The 21,267-nt window shown below is 46.0% G+C and overlaps 1 pseudogene; it reads right to left on the bottom strand.

The window, feature by feature from the left end:
* LOC146548240 (NACHT, LRR and PYD domains-containing protein 12-like) overlaps positions 1 to 17,110 on the bottom strand; it is a 233,326-nt pseudogene extending 216,216 nt beyond the window's left edge.
* Positions 17,111 to 21,267: the final 4,157 nt, after the last annotated feature.

Genomic DNA, 21,267 nt, shown 5'->3' with positions numbered 1-21,267 from the left:
TGTATAAAGAATGAAAGATGTAAGTTTATTAGACAAAGTGCTTGACATCATTCAGTGTTTCATCATCTGTTCAGAGCTGAAGAAGGTTCAGAATGTAGAAGTTTAGAAAATGGAAACTCCAAACAGCTGAAGCCAACAGGAAGCAGCTTCAAACAAACACAACAAGAGAAAAAACTCTGAATGTTTCACATTAAAGTCGTACATTTCTCATAAAAACAGGACAAAGACTTGAAAAAGTCGTGTTTTTCCTTCCAGGAACCACATGGCTTCACTTTTAAAGGTGAAGTGTGACAGAAATGGACATATTTGAAGTCCAACACCTTTTTCCAGTCACATTATTAAAGCAGACAAACTACAAGCTCATTTTCATTCCAACAAGTCATCTTCTGACCTGGACTAACAACACTGGTCTCTATGTGCAGCTGGCTGTGAGACCAGTGCTCAGGGAGCGTCTACAAAGTGCAACACTGAAAGAACATCACACACTCATTTGCTTCCAGCACTTTCACACAAACATCTACTGTCATCATTCATGTTTCTGCTCCTCTGGATTCACACGGAGCCTCTGCTCATGCCGTTGCCATGGTGAATCATAGTATGTGGCTCCATAACTCAGACTGAGCATGCTCAGAGCTGATTGGCCTGACTCTGATCAGCTGATCTAGAAAAGGAAACTCTGCTATATGTACATTATTACATCTACACCTGAATCACAACACTCACACAAATATATCAACTGTGTTTAATATTTTGGCACGTAGATCATTTATGTGCTTCAGCTCTTCTTACATTTTACCACCAACATGTTTCAAAAGGAGCAGCTTTTACTTTGAAGGCCAGCTGTCTGTGTTTCCTGTTTTCATTGTTGGATAATGAAATAAGTCGATGCTTCAGTGCTTTGAATTGTTACACAAAGAAAAGCAAAGTTTTCACGTTGTTCAGGCAGAATCGAGCGTTGAAGAATGAATTCACACGTCAATAAACATTTTCATCAGCACAAGCAGGACAATGAAAGCAGGAAATACCCCAAACTGCCATTTCTCATTCTACAACTTCAACAACTGCACATGAATTATACTTCATACACAGACCCACAGTCTCTGATTGCTCTGAAATCTCACTGACAGCCAATAGAAATAAAGAAAAGTCCAGACTGACAGTCTCTGTGGGGTTAGGCAGTGAACTGCTCACGCTGCGTTCAAGTGCATCACAAACTATTGGAATTGGATCCAACTTTGTGAAGCAGATTTCTTCTCAGCTGCTGTTTTGAACATTTCCTCATGAACTGTATTAAACTCTGTAAATGAACTGAGAACTATTTCTACATTTGAAACTATGGATTCATTTTCCCGTTCACTTCTGTACGTTAGTGTATGAATGAATGTTAGACTGGGCTCCATGGAAACACTTGGACTGGTCTCAGCTGCCTTCTTTCTGTAGTCCTTTCTCTTCTCCAGCTTCTGTTTGAAATCCTCTCACAGAGCCTGAAACCTGCTTTGCTGTCATGTTTGGGCCTGTGTTCCTCTGCTTTAACACAAACCTCACCACAGCAGCTGTGTGGGTCGTCTCTGTAGCAGCCAGATCAGCTTCTGATACATGAACATCGTCACAGCTCCTAACTTCACCTTTATTAGCTTTGACATTCATGTCTTTCTTTTCTCTGTCTGTTTCCACACAAGCTCAAAGTCTCTGCAGCCTGTTTTTATCTGCTATCATCAGATCTCCAACAGCCTCATTCACATCCCTCACACACTCTACAGCCTCATCAGTACTGACTTCATCTTCACTGACTGATGGAGCACAACATGAACCTGTGGAGGCTGAAAAGCTGTCCTGACAAACATCTCCCCATCACCACTGCACTTCTGTCAGCCTTTAAATGAACGCTGCTCAAGTCTGTCACTTCTATTTGGAGCCAAGAGGAAAAACTGTTGTTCAGTCATTTGGAAAGACAAAACATTTCTGAAAGCACTCAAACTTCTTCACATTTGTCTTCAGACACATCCTGAACATTTAGGAACTAAAGAAAGTTTCAAACATCAATCAAAGATCTGAAATATAGAAACACAACAACAGCTGCAGTCAGTGAACTCACCTCAGAGTCTCCAGTCGACAGTTTGGACTCTCCAGTCCAGCACACAGAAGCTTCACTGCTGAATCCTGCAGCTTGTTGTTACTCATCTCCAGCTCTGTCAGATGGGAGGGGATGGACTTCAGAGCCGAGGCCACAACTTCACAATGAGTCCCTGAGAGTCCACAGTCAGCCAGTCTGAGATTACAGAAAATATAAAATATGTTATTATAAAAGCAGAAAGTCTGCATTATAAACACAGACTGAATGTATATGAAGACAAAACAGAGTGAGGTCATAATCTGATGAACATCTGCTCTTCACATCTGTGCTTCAGCTCCTCTTACTGTGTTTGACATGACACAACGATTGAGTCTCTCTCAGACCTGCAGACTTTTAATGAGAATCTTTGTTTGGCTTTAATCTGCAGATGAAGGAGGAAGATGGTGTCACATTTAGGCTTCCATAATGTCCACAGTCTGTCACTGAGATCTGATCCAGAGTCAGAGTGAAGACACACATGTGGACTGTTTCCTGTCTTGAATCTAGAACATTTTGAATGAGCTCAGCTCAGTGAAGAGTTCCAGCTGGAAAGACGATCTCTGTTTGCTACCTGCTGCTGTCAGGTATGACTGTTCACGTCCACACTCAGGAAAAATCTGCTGACTGTCACCAAACGGAGCAGAAATCTCATCACTGGACAATAATGATGAATGAACTCAGAGCTGCTGATATCACATCTGATTTCAGGGGAACAAAACTAAAAAGGGACAAATAGAAACAACCATCATGACTCTGTCTGACCTTCAGATCAGAAACTATGGTTCAGAACAGCAGCAGGATTTCAGGCACTGTCACATCCTCAACATCCATATTCCAAATGCTCTTCCTGACAGGACACTCTTTGTTCCCACTCAGGGAGTTTCCATGTGTACAAATCATTTCTGAATCTCAGTAGACTGGGAGGTTTTTCCATCTCATGAATCTCTTTCCTAACATCAAACTAGATAAATCAAACAAAGGAACTGGAGTCTGTCTAATTTCTGACCCCAGTAAAGTTTGTACTGGGATACCCCGACATACTCTCTCTCCATCTGCTCCCACAGCCTCATATTCACAGCTGGCCCTTCTCTCAGCATCCACACTCAGGGTGGGGGCGGGGTCAACACCAGTCAAAACCATTGCTTTGGCCTTATGGCCATTTTATTTGTGTGCGTTTCTCAGTAACAAGCAGGACTACGCACAGGTGTTTGGACATGTGTGGACCCGACCTACACTTAAACTTCTTAAATCCTCTGTTTCTGTGTCACCAGCTACACTTTTAATATTAATGTATTCACTCCGACATTTTTGGAGAGCGGTCAGAGCTCGTACACTGCAGACAGACATGTCTCCCAGCACACAGCTGACTGTCAACTCTCTGAGATTGGATATGATTCATTTAGATTATATCTGTAAGGTGAAGTTTATCTCGGTGTTTATTTGTTCCTGAGGAAGTCAGCTCGGCTCAGATTAAACTTTAATAACTGAACAATTTTAATGAACCTTAACGCCTCCCTGGAGCATATATGGAACTGAATCAGTCACTTTTCTTTATTTCCTGATGTTCATATGTGACATACATGTTTTAACCATTAATCTGGAATTAAACTGACATTTAATGTATTTTAAGGAGGAAAGAGAAATTTCACCAGAGGATGTTGATGCTGTTCATGGAGACTGAAGACAGAATGATTTATCTGTCTTAATATTTCTGCTGCTCTTTCCTCAGGTGTAAAAATATTTTAACTGTTGGTTTTAATTCAAAATCAATGGTTAAAATGTTAAAATACCAACAAACTTGTGGCGTTAGTGTTGATATTCTGTGAGTTACTTAAAGAGGACATATTTTATGTTCAGGTTTATGCATGTTTGCGGTGAGATGTGCATGTAGTGGGCTGTTATGTTGTAAACTGTGTGGATGTGTTTGGGAACAGAAAGATTATTTTACTGCATAAAACGGCGCTGATCAGCTGTTTCTGCCGCTGATACACTCGGCCGGTGAACCACCTGACTCACACAGGCTCTCCTCCTCCACAGTCCTCGTTTATGAAGAGCTTTACAAACACAACATCTCGGCTAACAGCTGGATTCTCCCGTTTCAGTGCCAAACAGCCACTTCCTGCTACAGACAGTAAAGTGGACAGTTCGGCGCTAAACATGTTTTTAAAACTTTAAGCTCTTATTTGTTAAAGCCAGCTTCACAGACAGATCTGTGTCAGTGTTTTAGAGCAGGGCTCAGTGGTGTAAACCAGCCTTTATATGCGTTTCATCTCCATTTTTACATTAAACTGAACCAAAACACTGAAACCTTCACCTGATATGTCTGTGTAGGTTCTCTTTCAAACATTCGTTTCGGTGTCTCACTATGGGGAACGCTCTCTCAGCGTTGTCCTCAGAAGCCTCTATATCATTACTCCAGCCAGTATTGGCTGGCAGTCGTGACGCTTGCGTCAGGGAGGGGCCACCCTCCTCCCTATAAAAGGGTGTGACGCAGCGTCACCCGCCATTCAATTTCCTCTTCTCGCTTCTTAGAAACCTCATCTCTCCTGACTGCGAACGTGAGTGCTAGCTTAACTGTCCACACGAGCAAGCTAACACCTTGGTCACCGGGCGCCAGCACGGCTCGCGTTTCGAGTCGCCTGCTCTTCACCACAGAGCCAGGTCGGGGAGTGTGTTAGCTGCCACCACGCACCTAGCACAACAGTTAGCTGATCAAGCTAACTGTCTTTGCTACACACGGTCACCAAGCCAAGTAGCACAAGCGCTAGCCACCACACTAGCCAGGTCATACTAGCTCACCATAGCTACCCGACCGAGAGAAGAAACAAAAAAAAAAAAAAAAAGGATCAGCGTTAGCCGTCCAGCCATTCCAAGCTAGCTACACCAAGCTTCCTTAATATGGCAGACTGCAAACCGCTGCCCAGAATTTGCCCCTGCGGTTGCAAAATCTCAGGTTCAGATACACATGACGCGTGTGTGATGTGCCTCGGGCTGCAACACGCCCAAGCGGCTATTTCCACACCGGGTATATGCGAACACTGCGCTCGCTTCACCCTAAAAAGCCTTCGCCGAAGGCTAGCCCGCCAGGCTAGCCTGTCGAAGGAGGACCCAATGCTGTCTCCAATCGGCGCACCGATGGAGCACACTGAGTCCGCCACACCAGGCACCAGCTGGGGAGACGAGATGGATGTCGTCCTCCCGCTGGTGGATGATGCCGAGGTCAGCTGCGAAGCTATGCTTGATTCCCTCGAGGCTAATGACGAGCTACTCAGCGAATCCTCTGAGGGAGCGTCGGAACATCTCGTCTCGGACGAGGATGACGACGTTTTCTTTGCCCCCTCTGGTCGGAATTCTGCGACACAAGGGGCCGACTGTGATAACCCCGGCACACAGTCCCGCGGCGTGGAGCTATTTGACGTTGCAAAACGGGCAGCTGAAAAGCTGGCAATCCCATGGCCCGCGGTGACAACGGAGACCTCCACCTCACGATACGAGGGTAAAAGGCTCCCCAAAGCAAAGCGCACTACTAAGCAGGTACTGCCGCTTTTCCCCGAATGCGTGGACGAGGTCACACGCTGCTGGGAAAAGCCATTTTCGTCACCCAACCCCGTGCAGGGAGCGGCGGCGTTTGACTGCGCTGGAATGAAAGAGAAGGGCATCTACCAAATTCCCACAGTGGAGAATCTGGTGGCTTCTCATCTCCACCCGAACCAGAAACTCTCCATGTCATCTGGTCCGTCCCTGCCCTCCAAGGCCGAACGCCTGCAGTCCTCCCTGGCTGACAAGGCGTATAAATCGGTGGCCACCACCGCGAGGGCATTGAACGCCTCGTCGCTCCTGCTAGCCTACTCGGCGGAGCTCCAGGACCAGGCTGCTGCGAACCCGGATGCTAGCGAGTTGTGGGAAGAGCTGGGCGTAGTTACGGACCAGTGTCTCCACCTCACTAGAGCAGCAGTACAAGCGGCGGGCAGAGCCCTCAGCATCATCGTCCTACAGGAGAGGGCAAGATGGCTGAACTTGTCGGGGCTTTCGGACAGAGAAAAACGTGACATTCTGGACGAAAGCATCGACCCCGCTGGGCTTTTCGGGACCGCCGTTGCCACCATGCAAAGACGGTGCGAGGAGAAGAAGAAAGAGGGAGAGGCCCTCCAGCTGTGTCTCCCTAGGAAGACCCAGGCTGCGCCTCCACCCGGTCGCCGCACGTTCGCTCAGGTCACCAGCCGTCCAGCCGGCGTGCCGACGTTTAAAATCCCTCGCCGCCCAGCCCCGCAGGTCGCGGCCCAGGGTCCTCTAGGATCGCAGAACCCTAAGACCCACTGGCCCAAGAAACACGTCCCGCCTGCTGCTGCTCAGGGTGCCCCACCACCAGCCAAGCAGTCGGACCGCAAGAAGAAGCGGACTGCCTAACATCCCCCACGGGGAGATTGGAGCCGGACCAGCCCGGGCTCCAAGTTCACTCCAGGGCTCAGTTCCGGAGCCCGTTCGGAGAAGTGTGTTCTGCCTCCACCTTTCAGCGCCTGGGACTCGAGTTGGATCCCACAGAGCGGATTTCAAAAAAGAGACGACGAAACGCTGTTCAGCTGATTCAAGCATGTCTGTCTCACAAAACACACTGTTTATTAAAAACTCACCCGTTGCATCCAGGCATGTTGCCAAGGGCACGGGAAAAATGTGTGAAAAACACAGAAAATATGTTGAAAAACATAATGCCCCCACGCACCCAGACACCACCGGGGTTGATTCCCTCAGTGGTGTCCGGCCCCATAAGCGCTGGTCAAGCGCGGGCCGCTCACGCATGCGCAGTCGGGTCTGGTCAGAAGGACCAGTTTCCGCCACAAGAGGGAGCCAGAGCTCCGTCTACTGTGGAGCGCCTATCTTTGGGGCCGCTGTCAGCAAGAATAGAGAGATGGCGAGCTCTCGCTGCGCCAGAATGGGTTGTGAGGACATTAGAGCGAGGCTATCGTTTGCAATTCGCAACCACCCCTCCCAGATTTCACAAAGTGATTTTCTCTCTTGCAAAAGGCGAATCAGCCAGGATCCTGCAAGAAGAAATAACTACCTTGCTATCAAAGGGGGCAGTACGAGAAATACCCCAGGAGCAGAGCCAATGCGGCTTTTACTCAAGGTATTTTCTCGTGCCCAAGAAGGGAGGGGGACTACGTCCGATACTGGACCTACGGGCTCTGAATCAGCATCTGAGGTCATACAAATTCAGGATGTTGACGACCACCACTCTGCTGCATGTAGTGCGCCCAGGCGATTGGTTTACATCAATAGACCTGAAGGACGCATATTTTCACATCCCTATTTACCCGCCTCACAGAAAATTCCTGCGCTTTGCGTTTCAGGGCAGAATGTACGAGTACCAGGTCCTGCCGTTTGGTCTCTCACTGAGCCCTCGGGTATTTGTGAAATGCACAGAGGCGGCCATAGCCCCACTGAAGAGGCGGGGCATCCGCATAGCAACATACATAGACGATTGGCTGCTGCTATCAGAGTCAGAAATAATGGGAAGGGAGCACACCAGGTTGACAGTGGATCATCTGATGGCTCTGGGTTTCACCATAAACTACCAAAAGAGTGTCCTGCAGCCAGCTCAGGCCATCTCTTTCATAGGAATAGCTCTAAACTCCGCCTCGTACAGAGCGTGTCTCTCTGTGGACAGAGTAAAAAAAAATGCTATCACATGCCGGCATTTTTCAGTTGGGAAGATATCTCCCATTCAGAAAATGCCTGCAGATGCTGGGATTAATGGCGTCTTCACTGGCAGTCATTCCACTAGGCAGACTGCATATGAGGGAATTTCAGCGATGGGTTGCATCACTGAGACTGAATCGAAAGCGCCATACCCACCGCTATATCAGAGTGACAGCAGACTGCGCTGCAGCACTCCACTGTTGGAGAAATCCCACATTTCTCACTCAGGGGGTGTCACTGGGAGCTGTCACAGCCAGAAAGGTGGTGACCACGGACGCGAGTCTCACGGGTTGGGGTGCCACTCACGAGGGCAGAGCAGTGAGCGGCAGCTGGGACTCACAACAGAGGGGTGCTCATATAAATTGGCTAGAATTGCTAGCAGCTTTTCTAGCACTGAGACACTTCCTTCCCCTGTTGAGAAACCACCATGTTCTGATCAGAACAGACAACACCACTGTTGTGGCATACATCAACAGACAGGGCGGGTTACGTTCCCGTCCTTTGCACATGCTGGCTCGCAGACTGATCATGTGGAGCAGCATCAATCTGTTGTCACTGAGAGCCACTCACATTCCAGGAGCCCTGAACTTGGGAGCAGACTTAATGTCCAGGGGAAACCCGCAGTACGGGGACTGGACCCTGCACCCACATGTGGTGACCCAAATCTGGACCCGCTTTGGCCAGCCACAGGTCGATCTGTTTGCCTCGAGGGAGAACGCTCAGTGTCCACTGTATTTCTCCCTGAGGGACCAGGAGGCTCCGCTAGGGGTAGACGCATTAGCTCACAACTGGCCACATGCTCTGCTTTATGCGTTCCCTCCACTGGCCTTAATTTCTCCCACTCTAACCAGAGTGAGAGAGAGAGGGCTAACAATGATACTGATCGCCCCAAGGTGGATGAGGTCCCATTGGTTAGCGGAGATCATGCCACTCTTGTGGAGCGAACCTTGGCCTCTCCCTCTCCGACGAGACCTAGTCTCCCAAGCCAGGGGGGAGATTTTTCACCCTCACCCCGAGCGCCTCGCCCTGTGGGCTTGGCCCGTGAGAGGTTGAATCTGAGTACGGCAGGACTCCCCCAGGGTGTTATAGCCACTATTCAGAGTGCTAGAGCCCCCTCCACAAGATCATTGTATGAGAACAAGTGGAGGGTATTTGAGGAATGGTGTGGAAAGTCTCACACTCTCTCCTTTCAGTGCTCTGTGACAACAATTCTCTCCTTTCTCCAAGAACTGTTAGATAAAGGAAAGGCCTTTTCCACAATTAAAGTATATCTAGCAGTAGAGCTGGGCGATATGAGATTTTTTCATATCACGATATGTTTTTTTCATTTCAGGCGATAACGATATCTATCACGATATAAGCCAAATAACTATATTTGTAAGATTTAAATGTGCCGTTGCTCACAAGTAAAATGTGAAATAATCAGCAGCTTGTTTTTATTTAAATATTTATTTCCCATAATAAGTTCAACAGGGTAGATGTACTTAAGGAACATGAGACTTTTTCAGATAAATAAAGGCAAATATTGCAAACTACACAAAAGGCAGCCGCTAAAGCGTTTAAGTTTCAAAATAGAACAAACGAAACAGACTAAATTGTCAATTCCACTTAGAAACAAAATATTAATTCTAAAAATAAATCTTAGTTTGTTTTACAGAAGAACAGACAAAACTGACTAACTTTTGTCAATATCAAATAAACTGAGAACTAAAAGGAAATTCTCAATCTCTCCTTGTTGTATAGCTTAGCTTTTCAAACAGTTTTGTGCGGTCAGTTGTGCGGTCAGCTGAGCGCACCATCCGCTCCGAGCTCCCTGACCTGCACTCAATCTACAGCAGGCGGTGCTGGACCAAGGCCAGGAAGATGGTGAAGGACCTCAGCCATCCCAACAACAGACTGTTCTCTCTGCTGAGGTCAGGAAAGCGATTCCGCTCCCTGAAGACCAACACAGAGAGACTGAGGAGGAGCTTCTTCCCGCAGGCGATACGGTCTCTCAATCACACCACCACACAGTACTGACCCACACATACAGTTCTTACACACACACTGGACTTTCTGGACTTTGGTTTTGCACAACACTGGTCACTATATTCTTCATTTCCGGTTAATACTTGTACAGCTGCTGTTATTGTGTATATATTTATTTATATTTAGATTCCTTCATACATTCTTATATAGTTCTATATTGTGTATTTTGTTGTACAGTTATTTTATTTTCAACTTTAATTTATATATTTATCTTTATCTTATTCTCCCAGTTAAATTTACCCTTCATTCTAATTTGTGTTGTACAGTTATTTCATTTTTAACCTTAATTTATATTTTATTCCTTCCTAGTTAAATTTACCCTTTTTAATTTTTCATATTTATTTCCTATCGTATTCATAGCCTTTTCCTTTTTTGTTTTCTTTAGGTCACGAGCAGTTGTCCAAGCATTTCACTACATATCGTACTGTGTATGACTGTGTACGTGACAAATAAAATTTGAATTTGAAATTTGAATTTGAGTTTTAACAGTTACTTTAGTCTGACAAAAGCCGAATGACGAATTAGCGCTTCCAGTCAGAGACTGAGGCTACGTCCACACGTACACGGGTATTTTTGAAAACGGAGATTTTCCGTTTTCGTTTTAAAAAATAATCCCGTCCACACATAAAGGCAGAAATGAAGGAAAACGCTGCTATGAACATGCCAAAGCAGCAGGTGGCGCTAGATTCCTAACTGTGCAGAAATGTTGGCCAATCAGAAGTCTAGAAGCCTCGGTGGGAAAAAGTAAACAAAGCTGGGGCATAGAAGCAGAACCGAGTCGTATGTGTGGAGGGACAGTAACTGTGTGTATATGTAAGCATTTAAACACTGCAGAGAGTAGAATTAACAGTATTGTAGAAATTCATTTCACCGAAACAATAACGTGGCGCACAGTGTGACGCATGCACCAGTTTATTGTATTTCCAGACTTGCTTTCGGCACATTTACAGTGCACGCTACTCTGTTTTTGTCAGACTTGAAATAGCCGAAATACCTTCACACTACGGAGCTTCTATGGCTCTTCCGTTCGACAATCTCTCCGGCATTGGAACCATCATCTGTTTTCTCTTCGGTCACGCTCGGTTGATTTTTCTAGTCGGCACACTCATTTCCTCCATTATGCGCTGGCTGCTTCCCAAACAAACACACGTGCGGCTTGGCACTTGTGCTGAACAAGTCACGCGACGTGACGCTGCGGCTGTGATTGGTTCGGCTCTGCGCTACTTAGTTTGGATTGGCTGACCTTTTTTTAAAAAAAAATTTTATTTTAAGAGGACAAGAGCGGCGAGGTCTATCGCGATAGCTTAATTTCTCTATCGAGTTAAAGTTATATCGCGATACATATCGTTATCGTTCTATCGCCCAGCTCTATCTAGCAGCCATTTCAGCCTGCCATGTGGGCTTCGTAGATGGCCCGGTGAGCCATCACCCGCTAGTCTGCCGTTTCATGAAAGGGGCACGACGGCTCCACCCAGTGTCTAAACCTCTCGTTCCCACGTGGGATTTATCCCTGGTGCTGGGGGCAGTTTCACAGCCACCATTTGAACCACTAAACCAGGTGGAAATAAAAATCCTGTCTTTGAAGACTGCATTGCTCCTGGCCCTCGCATCTGCGAAGCGTGTCAGTGATATTCATGCGCTGTCAATACACAAAGAGTGCACCCGCTTCACACGGGATAACTCTAGAGTCACACTCAGGCCAAATCCGGCCTTTGTGCCCAAAAACCCTTATCTTCAATGCACCCCATTGGAGCTGGAAGCTTTTTGCCCTCCTCCTTTCTCCTCCCCTGAACAGGAGCGCCTACATGCTCTCTGTCCAGTCAGGGCTTTATGTACCTATATGGAGAGAACGAAGGTTTTCAGGAGGTCGGATCAGCTGTTTGTTTCCTGGGCTAAACCACATCTTGGCAAGCCCGTTAGCAAACAACGCATTTCCCACTGGATTGTTGAGGCGATCCAATTGGCTTATTCCAGCACGGGTCTGCCCCCCCCGGAGGGACTTCGTGCTCATTCTGCCAGAGGGATGGCAACCTCTTGGGCCCTTTTTAGGGGTGTCTCTATAGAAGAGATATGTGCAGCTGCGAGCTGGGCTTCACCTTTGACCTTTGCAAGGTTTTACAGGTTGGATGTCACTGCACCGTCTCTAGCCCACACTGTGTTAAGTGTGGGTCCCCACGAGACCTCCTAAATTGGCAGTCAGTCGTTCAGATGGGCTTATCTGGCAATACGGGAGTCTGCATATCCCCATAGTGAGACACCGAAACGAATGTTTGAAAGAGAACTTGAGGTTACTCTATTCCGTAACCCCTGTTCTCTGATAACATGAGTGAGGTGTCTCACCAGATCACCCTCCTTGCACGAAGCGAGGAAGAGGTGAGCTTATCTTGAATGGCGGGTGACGCTGCGTCACACCCTTTTATAGGGAGGAGGGTGGCCCCTCCCTGACGCAAGCGTCACGACTGCCAGCCAATACTGGCTGGAGTAATGATATAGAGGCTTCTGAGGACAACGCTGAGAGAGCGTTCCCCATAGTGAGACACCTCACTCATGTTATCAGAGAACAGGGGTTACGGAATAGAGTAACCTCAAGTTCTCATCATACAGTCATGGTAATCTAAGGAGCCTGGAAAGAAAAGTGACTTCTTTAAGTTTCTTGAAGACGTTTCATCTCTTGAAACCTCTGCTGATAATCACCCACACCCTTTTTCACAGCTTGGCTCATGTGATGAGCCACATGATCAATAGTTGGTCAGCGACCCTCTTAAGGGACACTCCCACTAGGATTAAAATCTGGGACTCTCCACTTTTTGGTTTTAGAAGTGAAGAAGCTGAATGTTCGGATTAAACATCTTCAAGAAACTTAAAGCAGTGCACTCGCTTTTCTTTCTAAGCGGCCTTTCTTAGATCACCTGATATAACCTGAGTAAATTATGTCGGGTTTGAAAACTCTGCAGCATGACCCGGGTGTTGCTGGTGGCATCATGAGCTTAGACCCCTCAGTCAGCTCGGTCTAAAGTCATCGTCAGCACTAACAGGCACAAATAGGCTCTAACGTGACAAACTGACCCGACATTTAAAGAGTGCCCACTACAGTCTCAGCTAAAACATATTAAAATGTGCAACGCCAAGGACTGTACACTGGACTCCATTTCAGTGCAAAATAATAAAACAAAGTAAATCCATCCAATCTCCTCTGCCTGTCCTTATCATCAATAAAAACAATTAATAAAACAGAAAATCATAGAAACAGTCATCTTTGTTATTGCATCATCACACATCAGTTCCCAGTAACTAGTCAGAATGAGACGTTGTTTTCATCTTTCTCACACTCATCTCACTCCCCGGTCACAACAGGTGGTGACTTTAACAGGTGTTACAACCTGGCTCAAAGCTGCAAAAGAGGGCGGAGACTGAAAACAGAGACTGGTTTCCTTTTGAAGTACTTAATAACCTCGGCTAAAGATGACACCAGACAGCGTGACAGGGTCTGACAACGAGTGGTGGCATCGTCCTAGCCGACCTCGGCAGTTATTCACACGCCATGACCAAAAACTCCTGCAGTGTGACAGCAGATAGAGGAGGAGTCACAGAGGAGCGTAACAGCTGTGACAGATGCAACAGGAGGACGAGCTCCAACAGTAAACACACTGTGAAGACAGGAAAGCAGTCACGAGTGATGTTGGTCCTGTTTTTATCTCCACTAAAACCTCTCTAACGTCACATGTAACAGAACACAGACACATCTGATTATCAGGGACCACGACCCACATCTTTGCCTCACTATGTTTATAAGAAGAGACTGAAAATAATGATTCTCCCAACACATCACCAACACTTTTATGGCAAACAGATAATAGTGAGTGAAAAGAGGTGAACTGTTTCATATGCAGTTATCAGGGTAAATACATTTAAACCAAAGACACTGGAAGAGTAAAGGAAAGGAACTGAAGGTGACAATTCAAGAAGCTCAACAGAAGTCAAATGTAACATGATCAAGATTCCCTGTTAAAAACAGATATGTACAGTATAATAGTATACTATACTAATAATAGTGTATAGTATAGTAGTATACTATACTAATAATAGTGTCTAGTATAGTAGTATACTATATGAAGTCTACACCGCCATGTCCTTAAAATTCAGCGAAATTAAGGACGCATTTGAGGGCCGCATTTCGAGCAGCGACCTTCGTCCCGTCGCTGTGATGTAATCGGCCTTAAAATGCGTCCTTTAAGGCTGCAGACCCTGAATTGGGATACAGCCAGAGTCTGGTCTCTGTTTTCACAGAGGATGTGGTTCTGTTGGCTTCATCAGGTGATGGCCTCCAGCTCACAGTGGAGCTGTTCTCAGCAGAGTGTGAAGCCGTGTGAATGAGGATCAGCATCTGAGGCCATGGTCCTCAGCTGGGAAAGGGTGGAGTGCCCACTCTGGGTCAGAGACGTTCCTGCCCCAGGTGGAGGAGTCTGAGTATCTCAGGGTCGTGTAAAGAAGGGGGAGGGCAGCAGGAATCAACAGACAGACCGTTGCTGCGGTAACAGTGAGGTGGACACTGTACCGGTCTGTCGTGGTGAAGAGAGAGAGAGCTGAGCCTGACAGCGAAGCTCTCAATTTACCGGTCGATCTACGTCCCTGCCCTCACCTATGGTCACGAGCTGTGGGCAGTGACTGGAAGAACCAGATCGTGGTTACAAGTGGGGCAAATAAATTTTCTCTGAAGGGTAGCTGGTGTCTCCCTTGGAGATGGGGTGAGGAGAATCCTCTTCACAAAAACTAATCAAGTGAACAAGACTCTCCAGGAGGGAAACATTTAAATATCCAAGTCTACCATAAAGAGAAAACTGCATGAAGGTAAACACAGATGGTGCATTACAATTCATTGCATGTGTTTTACATGAAGAATGGAGGATATACCGTCCACTTTCACTCTGTCTTTAGCAGCAAGTGGCTCTTTGTTGTTTGGCTAGCTGCACTGAAACAGGAGAATCCAGCTGTTAGCCGTAATGTTGGTGTTTGTAAAGCACTTTATAACCAAGGACTGTGTTTTTAATTTAAACATTAAACTATTAACCGACACTGATCAATGATGTAATGATCACATCTGGACTCACCGAGCCTTTCTGCAGTTCCTCACAGCTGGAATCAGTCTCAGTCGTCCCTCCTTTGAAGCTTTGTACTTCTGCAGGTCAAACTCATCCAGAACCTCCTCTGACATCTGCAGCATGAAGGCCAGAGCTGAGCAGTGGATCATAGAGAGGTCCTTTGACCTTTGCTTTGACTTCAGGAACTCTTGGATCTCCTGATGTACTGAGAGGTCGTTCATCTCCATCAGACAGTGGAAGATGTTGATGCTTCTGTCAGGAGAGGATTTAAACTTCTTGTTATTCTTCAGGTTCTTGATGACTCTCTGGATGGTTTCTGGACTGTTCTCTGTCTGACCCAGCAGACCTAAGAGTCTCTGGTTGGACTCCAGACAGAGGCCATGAAGGAAGCGGACAAACAAGTCCAGGTGGCCATTTTTACTCTGGAGGGATTTCTCCATGGCTCGTTTAAGGAAATCATCCAGAGATGACTCTTTGTATTTTTTTCCCAGGAAGTTCTTCAGCACCTCTGACTTCCTGTTGGTGAAACAGTGGAACATGTAGACTGCAGCCAGAAACTCCTGGATGCTCAGATGAACAAAGCAGTAGACTGGTTTCTGGAAGATCACACACTCTCTTTTGAAGATCTCTGTACAAACTCCTGAGTACACCGAGGCCTCTGTCACATCCAGACCACACTGCTCCAGGTCTTCTTGGTAGAACATGATGTTTCCTTTCTCCAGATGTTCAAACGCCAGCCTCCCCAGCTTCAGAAGAACTTCCCTGTCAGCCTCCGTCAGCTCCTGTGGACTCGTCTCATGTCCCTCGTGGTACTTGTTCTTCTTCCTCTTTGTCTGAACCAGCAGGAAGTGTGAGTACATGTCAGTCAGGGTCTTGGGCAGCTCTCCTCTCTGCTCTGTAGTCAACATGTGCTCCAGAACTGTAGCAGTGATCCAGCAGAAGACTGGGATTCTACACATGATGTGGAGGCTCCTGGATGTCTTCATGTGGGAGATGATTCTGCTGGACAGCTCTTCATCACTGAATCTCCTCCTGAAGTACTCCTCCTTCTGGGCGTCAGTGAAGCCTCGTACTTCTGTTAGCCTGTCAACACATGTAGGAGGGATCTGATTGGCCGCTGCAGGTCGGGAAGTTATCCAGACGAGAGCCGAGGGAAGCAGATTCCCCTGGATGAGGTTTGTCAGCAGCTGGCTGACTGATGACTTCTGTGTGACATCAGACAGCAGCTTCCTGTTGGTGAAATCCAATGAAAGTCTGCTTTCATCCAGGCCGTCAAAGATGAACAAAAGCTGAGAGACAGCCAGCTTCTCTGCTGTGACCTTCTGTAATGTTGGATGGAAAACATGGAGCAGCTCCAGAAGACTGTACTGCTCCTCTCTGATCAGGTTCAGCTCCCTGAATGAAAGCAGAACCACCACACTGACATGTTGGTTCTCCAAGCCCTCTGCCCAGTCCAGAGTGAACTTCTGCACTGAGAAGGTTTTTCCAACACCAGCCACGCCGTTGGTCAGAACCACTCTGATGGGTCTCTGTTGGTCAGGTAAGGCTTTAAAGATGTCCTGGCACCTGATTGGAGTGTCATGGAGGGCGTCCATCTTGGAAGCTGTCTCCAGCTGCCTCACCTCATGTTGGCTATGAACCTCTTCACTCTGTCCCTCTGTGATGTAGAGCTCAGTGTAGATCCTGTTGAGGAGGGTTCTACTTCCTGTTTCATCACTTCCTTCAGTCACACGTTCACATCTCCTCCTCAGACTGATCTTATGTTCATCTAAAACCTCCTGCAGACCAACATCTGCTGAAAGAAAGAAAAACAGAAAGAAAAGTCTTCAATGTCTGAACAACAACAAGAAGTCCAGTTTTCAGAAATGAGTCCATCAGCAGACAGATGTTCAGTCTTACTTTGTACACAGCTGCTCTGACTGGCTGTCTGCAGTCCAGCTCTGCTTCTGGATCTTTCTCCACACTGGGGACAGGACCAGTCTCCTGATGAAGCAGACTGGTCCCAGTATGAGGAGATGCACTGTCTGCAGAACCAGTGTCCACAGCTGGTAGAGACTGGATCCTTCAGGACGTCCTGACACAAAGCACAGCAGGACAGCTGCTCCTCCTCACAGACACCACTCCTCTTCCTCTTCCTCCCTCTGTGAACACATTTCTTTATCACTAAAATCATTGACTGTCAGTGACAAACATCCAGATTTGATGACACTGTGCAGAAGCTCTGATGGTCACAGAGAAAAGTCAAAGTGGAGAAACTTGTGTTTGAGTTCAGAATCCAAGTTTCCTTTGCTGTTCCTGCCTGTCTTATTAAACACAGAGTGATCAGCCTACAAACTCCACAGTAAAAGCCTTCATCACAGAGCTGATTATGTCCTTCACTGGATGTACTGGAAGTTTGGGATCCATCACTTTCAACTGACCTTTGACCTCCTCTAAAAACTGTGGTGGAGCAGCGGTGTCACATTCAGAGCTTTCAGCTTTATTTTGAAAGAGTTCAGTCATCAGGAAGTGAACTTCTGGGTTCAGATTTCCTTTCTATTATTTTACAGAAGTGAAGAAGAAGAACTAAAAGCTTTGAAATGATCTGAGTGATATTTTTGAACATTGCCACCAAATTGAGTTCAGCCTCCAGCAGTAACTTTGTTTCATGATGCCTCCCTGATGATGTGATGTTTGATTACAAACCTGTTTATGTGTTAGACATTAATCACATGAACACAGGCAGAAAAAAGAAGCCAATGAAACAAATGACAGAAACGTGTTCATTCACTGCCATGATCCATATTTTATATGTACAGATGTTTGTAAAGAACACGTGTGCAGCGCTTTGTTCTGAGTATCTGCTGTCAGCACACAGTGCAGCAATAACTACAACCACACGTTTCTGTAGATCCTGAACATCAGCCTGGAGGAATCTGACCTCAGGTCTGCACACAGAGGCGCTTCACCTCTGGGATGATGCTGGCTTCAGCTCCTTCTACAATCAGGCAGAAGCTTCTGCACCATCAGGACACAAACAGAGAGGAGCTTCTATCCTCAGACCAGCCAAGTCCTAAATCAGAACATGCTCCCCTCATAGCATCACCATCAGGGTTTAAACAGGACCTTACATCATGTTCTTGTCTCACTGTCATATTTCAGATCATACCTGATTCATTATGACGTCACACGCTGCTACACTGATCCTGCTGCTTCATTACTGCTGATATTACTCTGCTCACTCTGTTCAGTTACTCTGTTTACATCACTTTGCTCATTTGCTTTGTTCTGCTTGCACTGCTCTGTCAGTACATGCTGTGCTAATGTGGCACAAAGCACTTTAACATTACATCTGCACAATGTTTCATTATTTCATTTAATGATTGTTTCTAATGTTTTGTCCAGTCACAGGAGCAGCTCAGCACATTTCACTGTGTTGTACGTGTATGACGATGCCTGTGACAAATAAACAGCCTCGGACTCTTCAATCTTCTGCATTTCTTTGGAGATCAGCTCAGTGGCCTGTTGAGACCATCTTTCTATTTCTGATGACTCAGTTCAGATTATTATCCTGATACTTTCTTTTAAAATGTGATGAAATCATTTATCTGATGTTCTGACACAAATACACCAAAACAATCCCAAACAGCACAAACCACCACGTTACACACAGTGTAATAAAAATACAGGCAACTACAAATAAAAACACTTTAAAATATAAACTAAAATTACAAAGTGGTCACAGAATTTCAAACACCCGTAAATGAGTCAGCAGCTCTCTTACATGGTCAGCTGAGCTCCATGATTGAAGAACATTGTTGCTGCAGGTTCATGACTGAAGTCTGGAGGAAGTATGTCTTTGGAGCAGTCACTCCTCACAGACACACAGCTGGATACTGGAGACTGTGACCTCTGACCTCTGCAAACACAAACACATCACATGAATTACTGATTAATCTCTGTTTAAAATCTTTTAAGCAGCTGCAAACACACAAACTGGATGATGTGATGGTTTCTGTCAGTAATAGTTGTCTCAGATTAGAGTACAGACGGCTGCAGAGACGTTCACAGCAACAGAGAAGAAATCATTACCTTGGATTGCATTACTACTACGATTGATACTAGCATTATCGTACCCGGACCACCATTAGGAATCATTTATGATGTCACTGGTAGAACATTTATAGAAACAACCTTTGAACTCTGAGTCAGCAGCTCTCTTACATGGTCAGCTGAGCTCCATGATTGAAGTTCATTGTTGCTGCAGGTTCATGACTGAAATATAGAGGTGTGTTTCTGGACCAGTCACTCCTCACAGACACACAGCTGGATGCTGGAGACTGTGACCTCTGACCTCTGCAAACACAACCACATTGCATTCATTTCACATCAATTAGTACACCACAAAAGGCATGCAAGAAACACAGTATGAAGGCAAACTTCTGGCTTCAATAACATTCAACAGGTCAGGTGGAAACTTTTCTCAGATTTGATTCATGTTTTTATAGAACGATCCAGCTAAAAAAAATATACCATTAGGTCAGGGGTCAGCAACCTTCAGGACCCAAAGAGCCATTTGGAGCCAGTTTCCACGCAAAAGAAAACACTGGGAGCCACAAATACTTTTTGACATCTAGAATGAAGATAACACTGTATATACTGTTTTTTACCTTTATGCTTTGTGTGAACAACTAAGGTGTGTTGCTTATGAAATCCATGAAGTGCTACAGAGAAAATTACATGTTATTTATGTAATGAACACATTTGAACTCTTAAAGAAATATAACCAAAGGAAAGACACCCAGCTGAACTAAAATGATGTAGCAAACAAAAACTGCTGTGAGCCGCCACCCTTATATCTCCTTTGGGCTTTTGGAGCCTTGACCTGACTTTTAAAAAACAATTGGAAAAAAAGCTCTATGCTGCTGAAAGATGAAAAATAGATATTTGCAAAATTCTGCCTAAATATGTATTTTACCTGGTTAATGTGTGTGGCGGGGCGTGGTCAGCAGCGGCGAGGCGGACGCACCTGAGCGGCACCCGCAATCACGCCTCGCCGCCTTAACGTCTGTGCTGTTGTGTTGGTGTGTGTCGGGCTGTGAGCTGCAAAGCTACAGCCGGCTGTGTGCGTACAGCAACCGTGTGTGAAAAGTGGTCAATAAAGAGAAGCTGAAAAGCGAGTTCATGCAAACATCGTCGGGTCTGCCGTGATATGTTTACAACGGGACTTCTGCTCCTGAACCTCTGCGCACAGCGTCTGCAGGTCGGGGCTGTACGAAGTCACTTTCATCTTTACAGGACTGTAAGCTGTCGTCTGTGAGGCGTGAGCGGTGTTTGTTTTTAACGTAGTTCACGGTGGAGAACAGCTGCTGACATAATGTGGATCCGAAGATCCATAATTGGCCTACCTGGGGCTGAAAGTCTCGATAAATGCACGGCGTTTCGGCGGGTACACCGGCTTCCACGAGTGTGACGCTTATTTGAGCGATGAAAAAATAAAAAAATATAATTTTATTTTTATATTTCAATATCACAATAATCTTCCAATTTAGAACTACAAGTTAAAAAAGAACATAAATAAAATACACTTCAGCTAAATACTTCTAATTTATTTTCCCAAACCACGAGGAGCCGCACTGTAAGGACTAAAGAGCCGCAGGTTGCCGACCCCTGCATTAGTGTTAGTCAATGTTGCAACTGAACTGAAAAACAAAAGATTTTGGTCCAAAGAAACAAAGTCACTATTAATACAACACAACCCCCCCAAAAAGACCCATGTAGACCCCGGGCTCTATGGGTCTTGTGCTCGGAGCTTGTTCCTGTGCTGCCATGATTAGTGCCTCTGTGCTGTCTTTCAGTCCAGCTTTGTTCAGCCACTGGTAGGATTTCTGGATGTCAGCCACTTCCTCTGCCTGCTGGTGGTGCAAACTGTGTTGTTCTGAGTTTCATTGGACGTCTTTGTCCAAAGCACCAGACAAAGGGCAAAGTAGATGCATTTGCATCAGCAGGAAAATACACCCCAAACTAGCATCATCATTATACAACTTTAACAACTGCCACTAAATGATACTTCATACACAGAACAGTGTTAGGTTAAGTTATGATGTCACTGGCAGAACATTTATAGAAACAACCTTTGAACTCTGAGTCAGCAGCTCTCTTACATGGTCAGCTGAGCTCCATGATTGAAGAACATTGTTGCTGCAGGTTCATGACTGAAGTCTGGAGGTCTGTCTTTGGACCAGTCACTCCTCACAGACACACAGCTGGATGCTGCAGATGCTGCTCCGTCCTCTTCCTCCATCTTCTTGATGTCAGGGTGGAGTTAGTCTGAGAGGTAAACACACACAC

Source organism: Mchenga conophoros, linkage group LG23 (assembly GCF_057382185.1).
Source record: "Mchenga conophoros isolate Kocher_MC1m ecotype Shallow Benthic linkage group LG23, M_conophoros_male_GT1.1, whole genome shotgun sequence".
Classification (NCBI taxonomy): Eukaryota; Metazoa; Chordata; class Actinopteri; order Cichliformes; family Cichlidae; genus Mchenga; species Mchenga conophoros.
The sequence above is the reverse complement of the archived record's forward strand: the minus strand, read 5'-3'. Positions and strand labels throughout refer to the sequence as shown.